General features: G+C 41.2%; 1 protein-coding gene across 1 annotated transcript in view; it reads right to left on the minus strand.

Annotated features, from left to right (window-relative positions):
* Positions 1-13232, minus strand: part of XYLT1 (xylosyltransferase 1) — a 204471-nt gene that overhangs the window by 89648 nt on the left and 101591 nt on the right. The gene's annotated exons all lie outside the window — the stretch shown is intronic.

The following is a 13232-nucleotide window of genomic DNA, read 5'->3' on the forward strand; positions in this document are numbered from 1 at the left end:
TCCACCAATCAATCACCATTTTCCATGTTTATCCAATTTTCATCTCAAGGCTCTGTACATCAAATTGCCTAGACATATACTACACAATTGAAATAACTTCATCATTGAATAAAATTGCATAGCCATTAAAATTCTCTAATATCAAGATAGCTGACATTATGCTAAATATTGGCTTCAGTTCCGTAGGGTAATAAATTCTGACCTAAATCCAATCTTTCATGGATAGCTGATTCATAATGAAAAATTACTGTTTTGTCACTTTACCTTAGGAAATTTACTGTGGAAACTAGTACAGCACCAGGCAGTCTTTGAAATATATGATAATTAAAACCACAGTTTCCATCCTAGCCACCCTGAAACAAAAGAACAGATTTGTTTTGGTGCAAAAGTATTAGACATGCTAATAGCTACCCAACCAAGAAAGTTACTATCATGCTTTTCCCAGGCCTCTAATGCAGAAGCAATCAATTGATACACCGCACAACTGACACCTCTTAGAGTAGTCATCAACCAGCAGCCATCACACACAGGTTCCTGCACCAGGTTGAAGCTGCTGAGCCAAACAGCTAAAAATGCAGGGGAAACATCACAGAAAACTTCCTCTGATTTCATATTTGTGCATCACCGTGGTGCAAAGCTGGAGAACCACTGCCAGGGATGTGTCAATAAATTTGTTGAAGGTACAGTAAATCAGACTGGACCTACAGCTGGACCGCTCTCTTGCCTGCCCTCATCCCCCAGCAAAACACTAGAGTTTTTCAGGGATAGAACTATAGATTTTAGCACTTAAATTAAGTGACTTCAGAGAAACTCAAGTTACCATTTTCATCCTTAAAGATACTTATGTCCAGCAAACTCCTTTAGGTGACTCAGTAAAAGTTGTTGTTATTTTGTAAAAAAATTATTTCCAAGTCTCTTGATAAACAGGATTTAAAATCCACTTAAATGGCAAACTAACAACAATACCACCACACACCATTTTTCCTTTGCATATATTTGCAATGGAGTTAAGTACCTGTTATCTGTGGTCTGTAGTACATGGCATGAGTCGTCTGAGGTGTCCCATCAAGCCTGTGACACATCAAGGAATGAAACCCAATCCACACTACTATTCTAGAGCTTATTTTCTAGTTAGTGCTTATATGGTTGGTTTATGACAGGGCATAATGGAGTATATCCTTGCTGTCACTCTTTAGGTTGGGAGCTCTCTGATGACTTCTCTATGTAATCACATTCCCAGGTGGTAATACAATAAATAGACTTTGAAAAAATATCTTTCATCAGCGGGACAACAAGGAAATCTTTTCTTTTTTCCTCTTTCTAAATGAGACTTCTGCTTGGATGGATTCCAGTAGAACTCTCTGAGCCATTTCAAGCTTGCACTGGGGCTCTCTAATATCACTCGTCTTTCCTAAATGTTTGCAGTCTGCAGCAATAGAAAGCAAACATCAAGAAAAACACAAAGATGATCTTGTCTGCATGTTTGGCAAATTATGCCTACAAATGGCCATACATGATCAAGAGAAAATGTATGAACTTGCGTGTTAACTGCAGCCATTTTATTGTAAACGATGGAGCTGAATCTAATGGGATTTTTCATTAAGAAGATCCAGAAGTGGACCATTTTGAACAGATTTCCTTTTTGCTGACTAGGTGAAGAATGTCAGAGATATCTGAAGCCTTCTCACAGTATTCCTCAGGACCCTGACAGAAGTGATTTTCCCATTTGATTTTCAGGGATCTGTTGGTAAAACATTTCAGAATGAGAACTGCCATAAAACCGGTCTTATTCCCAAAATACTGCATGGACATGCTTTGCTTTGGACCACACACTCCGCTTGACTGGTAAGACTGGTAATCCCCAGCTCTGAATACCTCTTTTCCTTTCTTGATCTTTGCTTGCTCCTGTAGGAACAAAATTGTCTTTGTTTTTCCTCAGTGATCTTAAAATTATGGAGATAGATGTGCATAGAAATATTCTAAGGTGCACCAATAAAGGTTACTAAACAAAGTAACTGAAATAAAACATCATTTAAGTGAGGTCTTCAAAGCTAGTGCAATATACACCAGTTAAACCTCTAGCCCACTTTACTTTCAATACTTCAAGGGAAGCTTGGGTTTGTGTTCACCTCCTGGCAGAAAATGCTGAAACTATTTACAAAAACACATCAGTTCCACATAGCCTCCCTCTGCTATGGCTTAGAAAATCCAGTGTGTGTTATGTAGAAACCTTATTCACAATTAATCTTTGCCACACCTTTCATTAGCCATTTGTTTCTGCTGGTGAGGTGGGCAACTGAGCCAGGCTGGGTCCTCCTGTCCTGCTTTCCCTTCTCTAAGAGTATATTCCTTACAATGCTTTTGAATAGGCAACCAAAGAATGGGACTCTTTCTCAGACAGAGGGAATGACTTTGGCATAGATCCTCAAACCTGTTCAGAGACTTACAGATATGTGAGTGAAACTCTTCTGGAGCATCTACACCTAGGTCCCATGTAAAAGAGAAAGTACAAATGAGTAAAACATATATTGCAGTAAATTACTCTTTTAAAATTCCCTTTTCCTGCCTATTATTCAGCAAATCACCCAGAATGAATCACAGCCCACAAATAGATGGAGAACATGAAAATGTATGCTTCTGTTTAGTCATGCTACTGTCATTCAACAATATTACGTAGCACAGTAACACACGGCATACACAGAAGCTTTCAGTCTAAAAGTAGCACAGTTTAAAATACTCCACTGCACAGTAATATCCATTGGCTGGATGGAAACCTTCATTTTCAATTAAAAACACAGGTGAGTAAGCAGCCAGACTACTTAAGCTGCTATTTACAGCTGGTCACAAAGGTGCATTCTCACCAGTGAAGTACTTCTCTTACAACTTTTAATGAGTTATACAAATGAATCAAGACTTCAACAAAACACTTCACCATTAGTTTGGGCAAGAAGGTCTCCACAAAAGAGAAGCAATCACCTTGCAACAAAGAGAATGATACAAGCAACTACATTCTAGTTACATGGAGGACTGCCTTGAACTTCAGTTGAGTAGTGAGGTTTCCAACAAGATTTGTAGAAAAAGATCTTTTTGACAGCATTTTTTTTGGGGTGCTCTCTGACAAGACCACAACTGTTGCAGACTATCATGCCTCAAGGACAACTGGTCATTGAAGTAAGCAAATGCAAGCTGGAGGAACTAGCAATAAAGTGTGACATGAGCTGTGTAGACGAGCTTCTACAAGCTGATCCACACAAAGATGATGTGATCTCTTTATGGTATCATAAAGATTACATGTTCAAACTCACAAAGCTGGCCCACAAACCACCAGTATGACAGAGGTCAGAAGGGTGTCCTCCTACAAGGATCTTCATTTGCCATGGCAGTGATTCCTCAAGGAATAATGCAAGGTAAGGAGAGCAGCATCTAAATAAAAGCTTTTGATTCATCAAGACACAGGCTTTTTTTTCCTCTAAACTCCTGGCATAAATCAAAGGCAGTATCCATACTGCTGCTAATAAAAATGTGTGAAGTTGAAGTTCTTGCTGAATTTCACTGCCTGTGGAGAACAACATGGTCCCTCCAAAACACAGCCAGCGTGTACATGCAGTAATGATGAACAGGAAACTTGAACCCAAGTCTGAACCAAGCCATTATATGTTTACTCATGAGTGTAATAGGTACCACCCACCAACAACCTAAATGTACCCATGCACCCACTCACCTCAGTCTAGACAAAGCACATTGTTAGGAGGTAGAAGGGCCTTTCTTCAAAACTTTTAACACCCAGAAAATTTGTAGCAGCATAAGAGAAGGTGGTGAGGCAGGGGTATGCAGTCACTGGCATTCAGCCAATGCTCTCCTGGCAGTGCTGCCTGTAGAAGACTGTGTTTTATCACGAGAACAGCAATACGGAGAAATTCTGGTTTAAAAGGCAACAAGCGATTCAGTCCTGCAGAACAAATCCTACAAATTTCACAATTTGAAGGCACATACAATTGCTATTCAAATTATTTTCAATAAACGGCAGAGTCTGAATTAACAGATAATGATTTTCCAGCAGTATAATTCTGGGTTTTGGCTTAAATCTCCCACCATTCTTACAGTGACATCCACTGGAAGAAGACAGACGGGTAATCACCGAACAGAAGAGATGGTAGTGATGATTCAGCTTCAGCAAGCTCTAGGAGAAAGGACTGAAAAATTCTTTGGCCTCCCTGGAGGCTGATGAGAAAACTAGAGAAGGAAAATGATGGATTTTTGCCATGGACCTTTCAGTAGGGCCAGGCCTTTGCATCCAAATATCTTATTTTATAGTAAAACTGTAAATTGAATACTTCAGAGTTTAATGTGCGTGAATTCAACTAAGCCTGATGGTGACAGCAGTAGATACTGGAGTTGGGAGCAGTCTGTTCTTCCTTACAAAGGTGCCAATCAGAAATAACTTCTTTGACACAACTAGATGATAAATCAGTGATATATCATGGATATTAAAATAGTGAGCATGGAATCAGGGCTATTCACTTCTAACATGCTCTCAAATATCAAAGACGAGCATTTATTTGGAAGACTAAGTATACACTGAGCAACTGCAAAATCTTTTCCAAGGTTGCTCAGCTACAGATTCTTGTCATTCACTTTTTCTATAGAAGTCATGATTACCTAGGGAGAAAAAAAGACTGATGTTTTAAAACTACCTTTTGCATAAGAAATATCTGCAACAGAAACAACTAAATTACAGTTTGGAGCCTTAAAATGGCATTAATGTCCTGTAAGATATTCTTCATGCCTAGATTGTTGGCATTTTAATTCAGAGTAGATCCCTTAAACAACTCTTCCTCATTTCCAAGGAAAGACATTACAAAATAGCCACTGGTCTCATAAAGCCCAGCGACTCCTGAAACACATCAAATAAATATACCCTTTCAGAAACCTGCCTGAAAAGGGGTGCATTCCCTTTAACTATATACTTAATCCTGTAACAAATCCTGTAAATAGTTAAGGAATCTCTTTTAAGAAGCCACAAAAGAGGAAAATTCTCTTCCCCAGCTCAGGAGGAGGAAATTAAATGTCAAGACTTTTCCCCCAATTATTTTAAAAGTAATACAGGCAGTGCCACTGACTTAAACCAAACTGTGGCAGCCTCGAGTCACAGCTAGCGTGGGATTTCTGGGACATGACATTTCCCCATTCTCAAAATAACAGTTCATCAGCTCTAGATTCCTGTGAAAACAGAGTATTACTTTGCTAAGTAACGGTACTTAGAGAAATGCAATGGTTAAAAAGGCAGAACTGAATTTCTGAGCAAGTCAGCCCCAGCAACCTCCTCATGCCTTTGGTGACATTTTAAGTGTAAACCAAAAAAGTAAAAAAAGTAAACCAAAAGTCAGATTAGGAAAGAATATAACTTTGAGGCTGCTTGTGCAACCTTAACTCAAGCTCAGTTCAGCACTACTGTGCATTTACATTGCACAGCTGCGATGCATTCAATAGCATTGAATAAAGAGAATAAAAATAAAGAGACTCAGATGCCATGTTTCCTCTTAAAGGTCTGTCTACTAAAAATCACTGTAAGGAGTCCAGTCCAGGTCCAACACCTATTTTACATTAAAAAAAACCACGACTGCCAGTATGGCTCAAGTTTTCCTACTACAGGGAGAGGCTGGATTTGGTGGTTTTGTTTTGGGTTTTTTCCCCTTGTTCCGTTCCCTCCTGAGCTCGTACCATTGTACCAGTAATTTTCTCTAGCCACAGTTGTATTTGACTCACCCCCCAACACTCCGGCCACACGTTTCAGGATCACTGGGAAGCATTTAGTGATCACTTAAGTACTTTTCTTTCATCTCTGTACATACACAGTAATCTTTATCAAAATATTCACTGAGCTTCTGCTACCCTCATGCTCTCTTCCCAAGAGGTTTGCAGCGAGGATGTACTTAGCCATCACTCTCTCCTATGCTTGCCCACGCTCCCCCTTTAACGTTCCATAAAATGATACCATTTTCCAAAACAGAGGCTTAGTGAGAACTAGGGCTGCTGACCATAAATTTTCCAGCCCTTCTGCCCCTCCATTCCTTGTGTCATGCATTGCTCTTGGCATTTCCTTAAGATGCCATTTGTCAAGATGTTTTTCTGCAAGTCTGCTGCCCTGGCCTGTCAGGGACCAACTCTGCAGCCGCCAGATCCACAGGTGACCAGACAGGCCTAACGTGGAAAAACGTGACCAGACAGTAGCATCACATGGAAAAAACAGAGGAACATCCGTCTGATTTCATTCTCCCACTTCTTGCAGATGATCTAGACAGGAACTGTCTGTATTTAAATTAAAGGATTAATCGGCACAGACACCTAACACAGTTTTCCCCTCACTGAATTTCTTCTAAAACCAAAGCTGAAACTATCCGATACAGCGCTGACAGAGCCAGCCTGTGCTCATTCATAATGGCCTTCCTTTTTGGGAGATGAATCCCACAGCTCTGCAATGCCACAAGCTCACCCATCCCTGAGAAACACCAATCTCCTGTCCTCTACACTGCAGCTGTCCCCAGAGATGCAGGGAGGTGGCAAAACAATGTCACCCTGTTTTGGGATGCCACAAGGACATTTCTAGCAATTCCAGCTCCCTTACAAGGTGTACACAGATCTTCCTTCTGCAAAGACACTTTCATTTGGCCTCTGCCCAGGGAACTGCTCAGCTGTGAGTAAGGGGAAGCATTTTGGTAGCTCTTACATCAGGGCTGCCTTATCACTCCCTCCAAATGACCAGAGTCCACTGGTCACCCAACAGCAACACAGGCAGCCCCACAGTGGGACACCTGCCTGCACATCCAGGCTGGTGACAGAGGCTTACGTGCACTCTGGGTCCTAGCATTTACATGCATTTTTATCACATAAACTATATACTCCAGTCCTCATCCATAGAATGAGGTAAAGTCCATCTTCAGCCAAAACAATAAAATAGCTTTTCATTACTTACATCCTAATTTTAACTATCCAAATTTGCATATGTGGCCATAATAAAAGTTAATCTGAGTATCACTAGCAACAAGCACTCTTCCTGAGATCTCATTTTTCTCCTTACAGTGCCACAGCTTCACTGATTTTATTAGAGTTGGTTCTGTTTTACACATGTAAGGAGACAGAATAGACACACCACTTATTTCATAAACTCATTTCGCCTAAAATGCAAGTACTGAATCTTGAAACTGTCCTTTATAATGAAAGAAGTACTGGAAACATGGTTTCTAGAACAGAATACAATCTCTGTACACGGTGTAATTACATCTTAGTGTTCTGCAGAATACCAGCGTATGGCTTAAATGCTATTAATTGTAAGCAGTTTTGTTCCACAGGATGTTGTTCACTGATAACTACTCAATTAGGGTTATTTTGCAATTAGTCTACTCACAGTAAATTTATTGCAACCGGAGTCATCTGTGGTGCAGCAAATTAAAATGCTGTCTGGGCTGCACGTGCAGTGGCTCTTACATGCTCCTTAAACTGTGTATAGCTCACCACAGTAATTTTGTCACACTAACAGATCAAACGTACAGAAAAGCAGCAGCCTCCAATGCTACTGGGAATCCTGAAACCAGGAGAAAAAGACAAATTTGGGGTTCAATAATCTTTAGATCAAACCCACTGAGTCCAAAACTGCATTGCCAAAAATGCGAAAGCTAAACAAAGCTGTACGTTTATGTCACTGTGCGCATGCACGTGCATATTGAGCGGATGCAATTCTGTGTTTGCTTAGTTACAGCTCCCATTCTTTTAAAATTATGTAGAGGATGCTCTTGTTTCCATGCCTTGAAGAACTGCTATGCTCCACCCCAAAAGTATTTGGCATCTTAGTGGCTTATCCTCTCCCTTCCTCCAAATCATATCTCTTTCTGTTAAGTGCTTTGAAGTAGTCAGGTAAAAACATCATAGACAGGCAGATTGCTATTACCTGTGTGTATTATTCAGTAAACAGGGCTCCAGAGCCCTTTTCTCTCAGTTTGAAAACCAAAAAAAGGCTGTGTTTTCTAAAATGAAATGGAACATTTTCTTCTCAGCAGCCTATAAGAAACTGAAAACTCTTGCTTCAATGTGCCAGAGCAGCATTATCAATAAGCAACCAGGGAGAAAGCAGTCTAATCTGCAAAGAACTCTTTCAGTGCTGATGAATGATGTGGAATAAGGGTGGCTTGATTATTTTTCTACTTTATTTATGGGTTGGGTTTACCTCACAGGGATGAAGGTAGCAGAAAACCTGTTTGATTTATAAACTAAGAAAAGACAACAGAAGAGCCAAAGGGAAACAAATCAGGCTCACTTGAGGCTCTCTGCTTTCTTAGGGACTTTTCTTTTGGCAGAAGTACATCTTAGAAAACACCCTTCAAAAAAACCTGTTGCATACTTCTGGTCTATCTAGGGCCATAGATCTGGGACAAGCATAAATCCAGTTGGGTAATGAATGATAAGCATTAGGCCAGAGTCTCCCCTGGGGATATGGCAGCCTAGAGAAGCTGGCCCAGAGGAAGATTGATGCTGATACCACTTGGCACTGTGCCTTTGATGACTCATGGACCTGGTGCCAATGACTAGGGAGGAACCATGCTGCATACCCAGCAAATTTGTAAGGCAAAGGATTCAGAGCTACAAGCTACCATGATCCACATGGGAGTGAAAACCAGAGAATTCGGGGACTGAATCCAGCCAGTGGGTCAGCAGCTGCACTTTTTTCATCACAGAAGGAAGACTACAAGTAGAAGTCATAACTTCAATATGCATATTGGAATGTGGAGTTGTGTAACTGTAATTGCATTGCTGCCCAATAATGTGGGCAGCAATCTCAGCAGTCAAGGTCACAGCGGCCATTCTAAACTGTACTCTTGCCCAAGCTAATATGGGATTCTGCTAAGGGAGAACATGCCACAGATCAGGTCACTTGTGCTTTGTCAAAGAGGAGTTTGCCTAGGTACAGAATGAAGCTTATTTCAGAGTCAAGAACTTGCACTGAATCTTGTGCTTCTTCACAGTACCTCTGCACAAGAGGAGGGCCATGTATGACAGACAACGAAGGGAGGCAGCTGGTCCAAGTCCACCCACAGCTTTGGTGAGCAGAAGTAAGTCTCACACACCAGGGCAATCAGTGTCTCTAGTCTGGCCTGTATAGGACCAGGCTGGAGATGGCCCCAGCAAGGAAACAATCTGCCACATTGTTGACAGGTTGCTGATCTCCATATCACATCTCCTGAGAAGAAATGAACTCCCCAAAAGGATGTCTCCCTGTACCCTCTCCCCAGCCTGCACTGGACTGGATTTGCCCTTTCTTCACCTAACCCTGTGCCGAACTTACTTTTCCCCTCTCACCTTCACTGACTGCATTTCCCCTCAAAACACGCTTCTGCAAACTCCAAACATTCCCTTCCGAGTGAAGGGTAACTTGCAAGCTGCCTGTTGCCTTGATCTCAGCCATGAATTTGGGCAAGGCTGCACTGAAAGCCTTTGACACCAATCCCCTGCTCTGTAGCATTTGTGCCCTGTTTGCAGGACCAGCTCACGTGCTCTGCAAGACAGGTAACTGGTAAAGTTGCCATGTCCCATTTTACTGCTTCAGCAGTGTTGTCTCACTGCAAAGTCCTTAGAGGATCTGCAGCCTGTGACCTCTTGTTCTCATGGAAATAACACCTGCATGTCAAACAGGTAGCGAACATGATGCTCCTGGTTTTAACAATGCTTTCCTTTATACACTGAAGATAGTTACATTCAACTTCCTTTGCCTGTTGCCTTTGGAAACAATAAAATACTTAAAAGAAAAAAGAAACCGCTTTTAAGACCCTGTTCCCATTGATAACCACTCAAGTGAATGTATCACTTAACATTTATGACAATCCAGCTGGACAGAGTCATGTCCATGATTGATAGCTACACTTAGCAACTTCATGGTTTTGATCAGCTGAGACAGGAACCAAGGGGATTAAATGCTGGATGACATCTCAATGGAAACCATAGCACGAGGAAGACATTTATATGTTGGGATAATGGACGACTGTGCTGCTCCAATGCATAAATATTTATACTTCACAGCTCTGCTGAAAACAGACAGGAAACCTTTTTTCAAACCAAACTGAAGGGAATAGCACTCACATGCTGAATACAGAGACTCAGTCCCCAGATGTCTGACTTTTGCTGACAAACAGCATATAGCTTTTTTGATGCATAAAGTTGCAAGACCTCGACCCAGACCTCTCCCTACTAGTGATCCTAATGATGGGGTGTCTCATATCCCCAAAAACTGACGGCCAGTGCCTGACAAACATCTCCTAACCAAGTTCAACTCCTTTAAAGGATCTCTGGAGTCGATGAAGATACCTTTGATGAGGGATGGAGACAGTCTGTGAGTGAACAGCAGCAGTATTTATGATCTGCGTGGGGAGGAGAGATCTGAGACCACAACACACAAACTCAGGCAATGTATCTTTAAGAGGGCTGTAAAATTTAACGGACCTACCAAGTTTTATATATATAAGGCCTTCTGGTAGGCACTGGGCACCTTCAGTGTTGGGGTACCTACATGTCTGTGTTGATAGCCTTATATTGAGACATTTGAGAAGTGACTTCAAAGGCTGGATCTCCTCCATAGGCCTGATGTCCCAATCTGCCTGTGCACTGGCACCTCCTGCATAAGCAACTCGTGTCCCATTCAAGCTGCTGCTTTATCACTTCCCCACAGCAAAGCTCCCAGATCTGCTTCTAGAGCAACCCTGTATATAACACAGGATATCCAGATTTTCTTAGCAGAAAATCTGACTGTTGAAGTGGTTAACTTCAGCTGTCAGCATGGCCAGGAGGAAATAACCTTGAGGCAAAGAAAAGTCAACATTTTCCACAAGGATCCATCTGGTTAAGTTAAGACATCCCCCAATTATTCTTTTTAAACAAGCATTGCTGCCTAAAATAAAAATCTAAATGAAGCTCTAGCACTGCAAACCTAAAAACTGTAGCCACAGTCTTTTTATACTTTTTTTTTTGTGTGTGTGGAATATATCCCATTCCTCATGAGTCGTTACTAAATTCATGTATATTTTACAATAAAACCATATTTGGACAACTCCATTCCTCCAGTCATGTTTGTAGCTCCCAGTTTTCCTGGACCTTTTACCGTGTCTTATTACAAAGGAAGCATTTATATCAATGTGCAATGCATGTGTGTGCTGAAAAGGCTTTAAGTGTACAAGATGGCACTGTTCTTGGTTCTAAGACCACACTATTATCCTGATTGCAGAGCATATGAGGTAAATTCTGTATTTAAAAAAGAAGCAATAAATATTTCTTGAGAAGCCTGGTTTTAAGAATGGTAGTTGTTCAGAACTTCTGGAAAGTCACCTTGCCTTCCTGGGAGACAGATTACCAGGCAGGGGATGGAATCACAGGTGTGTGCAAAACTGCACTCAGCTGCAGTGTGCACCACACTAATCACAATACATCTTCCAGCTCTCTTCAGGATATCGCTTACGTATTTGTATATGCAATGCATTTACCTTACACAAGGTATTGATGACATTACTAAGATATGTTCTTGATTCCAAAAAGTGTAGGACATTGTCTGCAAGGTGCTGACTTCCACCAGCCTTCTCACAGAGTCTCACAGAGCTGACTCTCCTGTCATAGGAGAAGAGGAGGGGAGGATACCAAGGACATGCTTATCACAGTGGATTCCACCAGTGATACCCCAGTGGGATCTCAGGGGCACCCAGGGGGTACTCACTGACACTCAGCCTGTCACTGATATCTGGTTTTGCTCAATTCTTATCTCTTTACTGCTCTTTTGTCTTCCCTTCAACTTGTGATGCCTTTGATGTCCCTCTCCCTGCTTCCCACTGAACACCAAGTTTTCTGCTTGCTTCATTAATTCTTTATCTTCAGTGTTTGCCCACCCAACTTAACAATTTTGAATATTACCATGATAAGAAAGGGAGAAAAAACACCAGAAGAGACATGGTAAAAACCAAAACAAAACAGTCACAGATGCACTGAGGTGGGAAATGGGGTGCTCACACCATTCATCCTAGTAATATGCATCATCTAAATTAAAAGCCTAAGCTTCCTATTACAGAGAGATGCTCTTGTTTGGAAACATCCTCTGGGGCACCTCCTTTTTTTCCACTGTCTGCACTGGGAGTTTAGCCTCCTAATTTAGGCAATAGCAACATGGATCCTCCTCCCTCCCACCACTGAAACCACCAACCTGTTTATTGCCACCACTGCTTTGCAATTTGGGGTTAGAGGGTGTAACTAAATATTCCTAATGAAAGAAACTAAACAACCCCTAACCCCCATGGCTCACCATGTTTACTGTACCATCTCAAGGCAAGGCCTATTCTCTTGTTTGTGAAAGTCCCTCTGCACTTTCAGCTTGGACAAAGACATTGGCATATCCTTACATGCATGGGCTCAAGTGACAATTACAGGATGGGGACTTTGGACTGCTGTATAAACAAGTGCTACTGTGGATAATGCTGTTCCTTGATCAATAACTACTTTGATCAACTAATCAGTGCTCTTGTATTAAAAAAAAAATTTAAAAAGCATTTTACTGTATGGAAAGCTGACAGCTAAATGAATGGTGGCACATGAAGCACTCTTCTTGAGAAGTGCGAAAAGGTCAGCTCACACATGCAAACCGACTGCAAGCTGAGAGATACCTCATGTATCTGACTGCATGGAGAAACCAACAAATCAAAGTTTGGCTTAGTCTAGCAGAGGTAACTGACTCTACAATAGTGATTTTGGAAATTACTTTTGCTGCTGAAGAACATTAAAAATAGAAAGCCACAAAACCAGATTTTTTTCCCATGCTTTTTGAATTTTTTTTTAAATTTTACTTCTGATAATTATCTGAATTATCAAAATGCTTAGCAGTCCTGGTTATTAGCTGAGACTCCACTGTGCCAGAAAATGGCCATATGGCCATACATGCAATGCCACTCATTTATTAGTTAGCATAAGGCACCAAAATTTACCATGGCTGTTTCCTGATCTCCAAAAAGCAGACGACTCCTGTATAGAATAAAAAGACTTTGACTACGCTTCTCTGTGTCTGTAGAACTAAAAGAAAGAGGAGTAGCAGCTGAATACCTAGACCACATAGTGTAATAAAAGAATCTGGTGGACATGAAAAGAAATTCTATAGGAATCTACCAAGGATTCTGTGACACCTGCATAACATCCTCAAACTCTCCCTCATTACA

The sequence above is a fragment of the Strix uralensis genome, chromosome 16, assembly GCF_047716275.1.
Source record: "Strix uralensis isolate ZFMK-TIS-50842 chromosome 16, bStrUra1, whole genome shotgun sequence".
NCBI classification, from domain to species: domain Eukaryota; kingdom Metazoa; phylum Chordata; class Aves; order Strigiformes; family Strigidae; genus Strix; species Strix uralensis.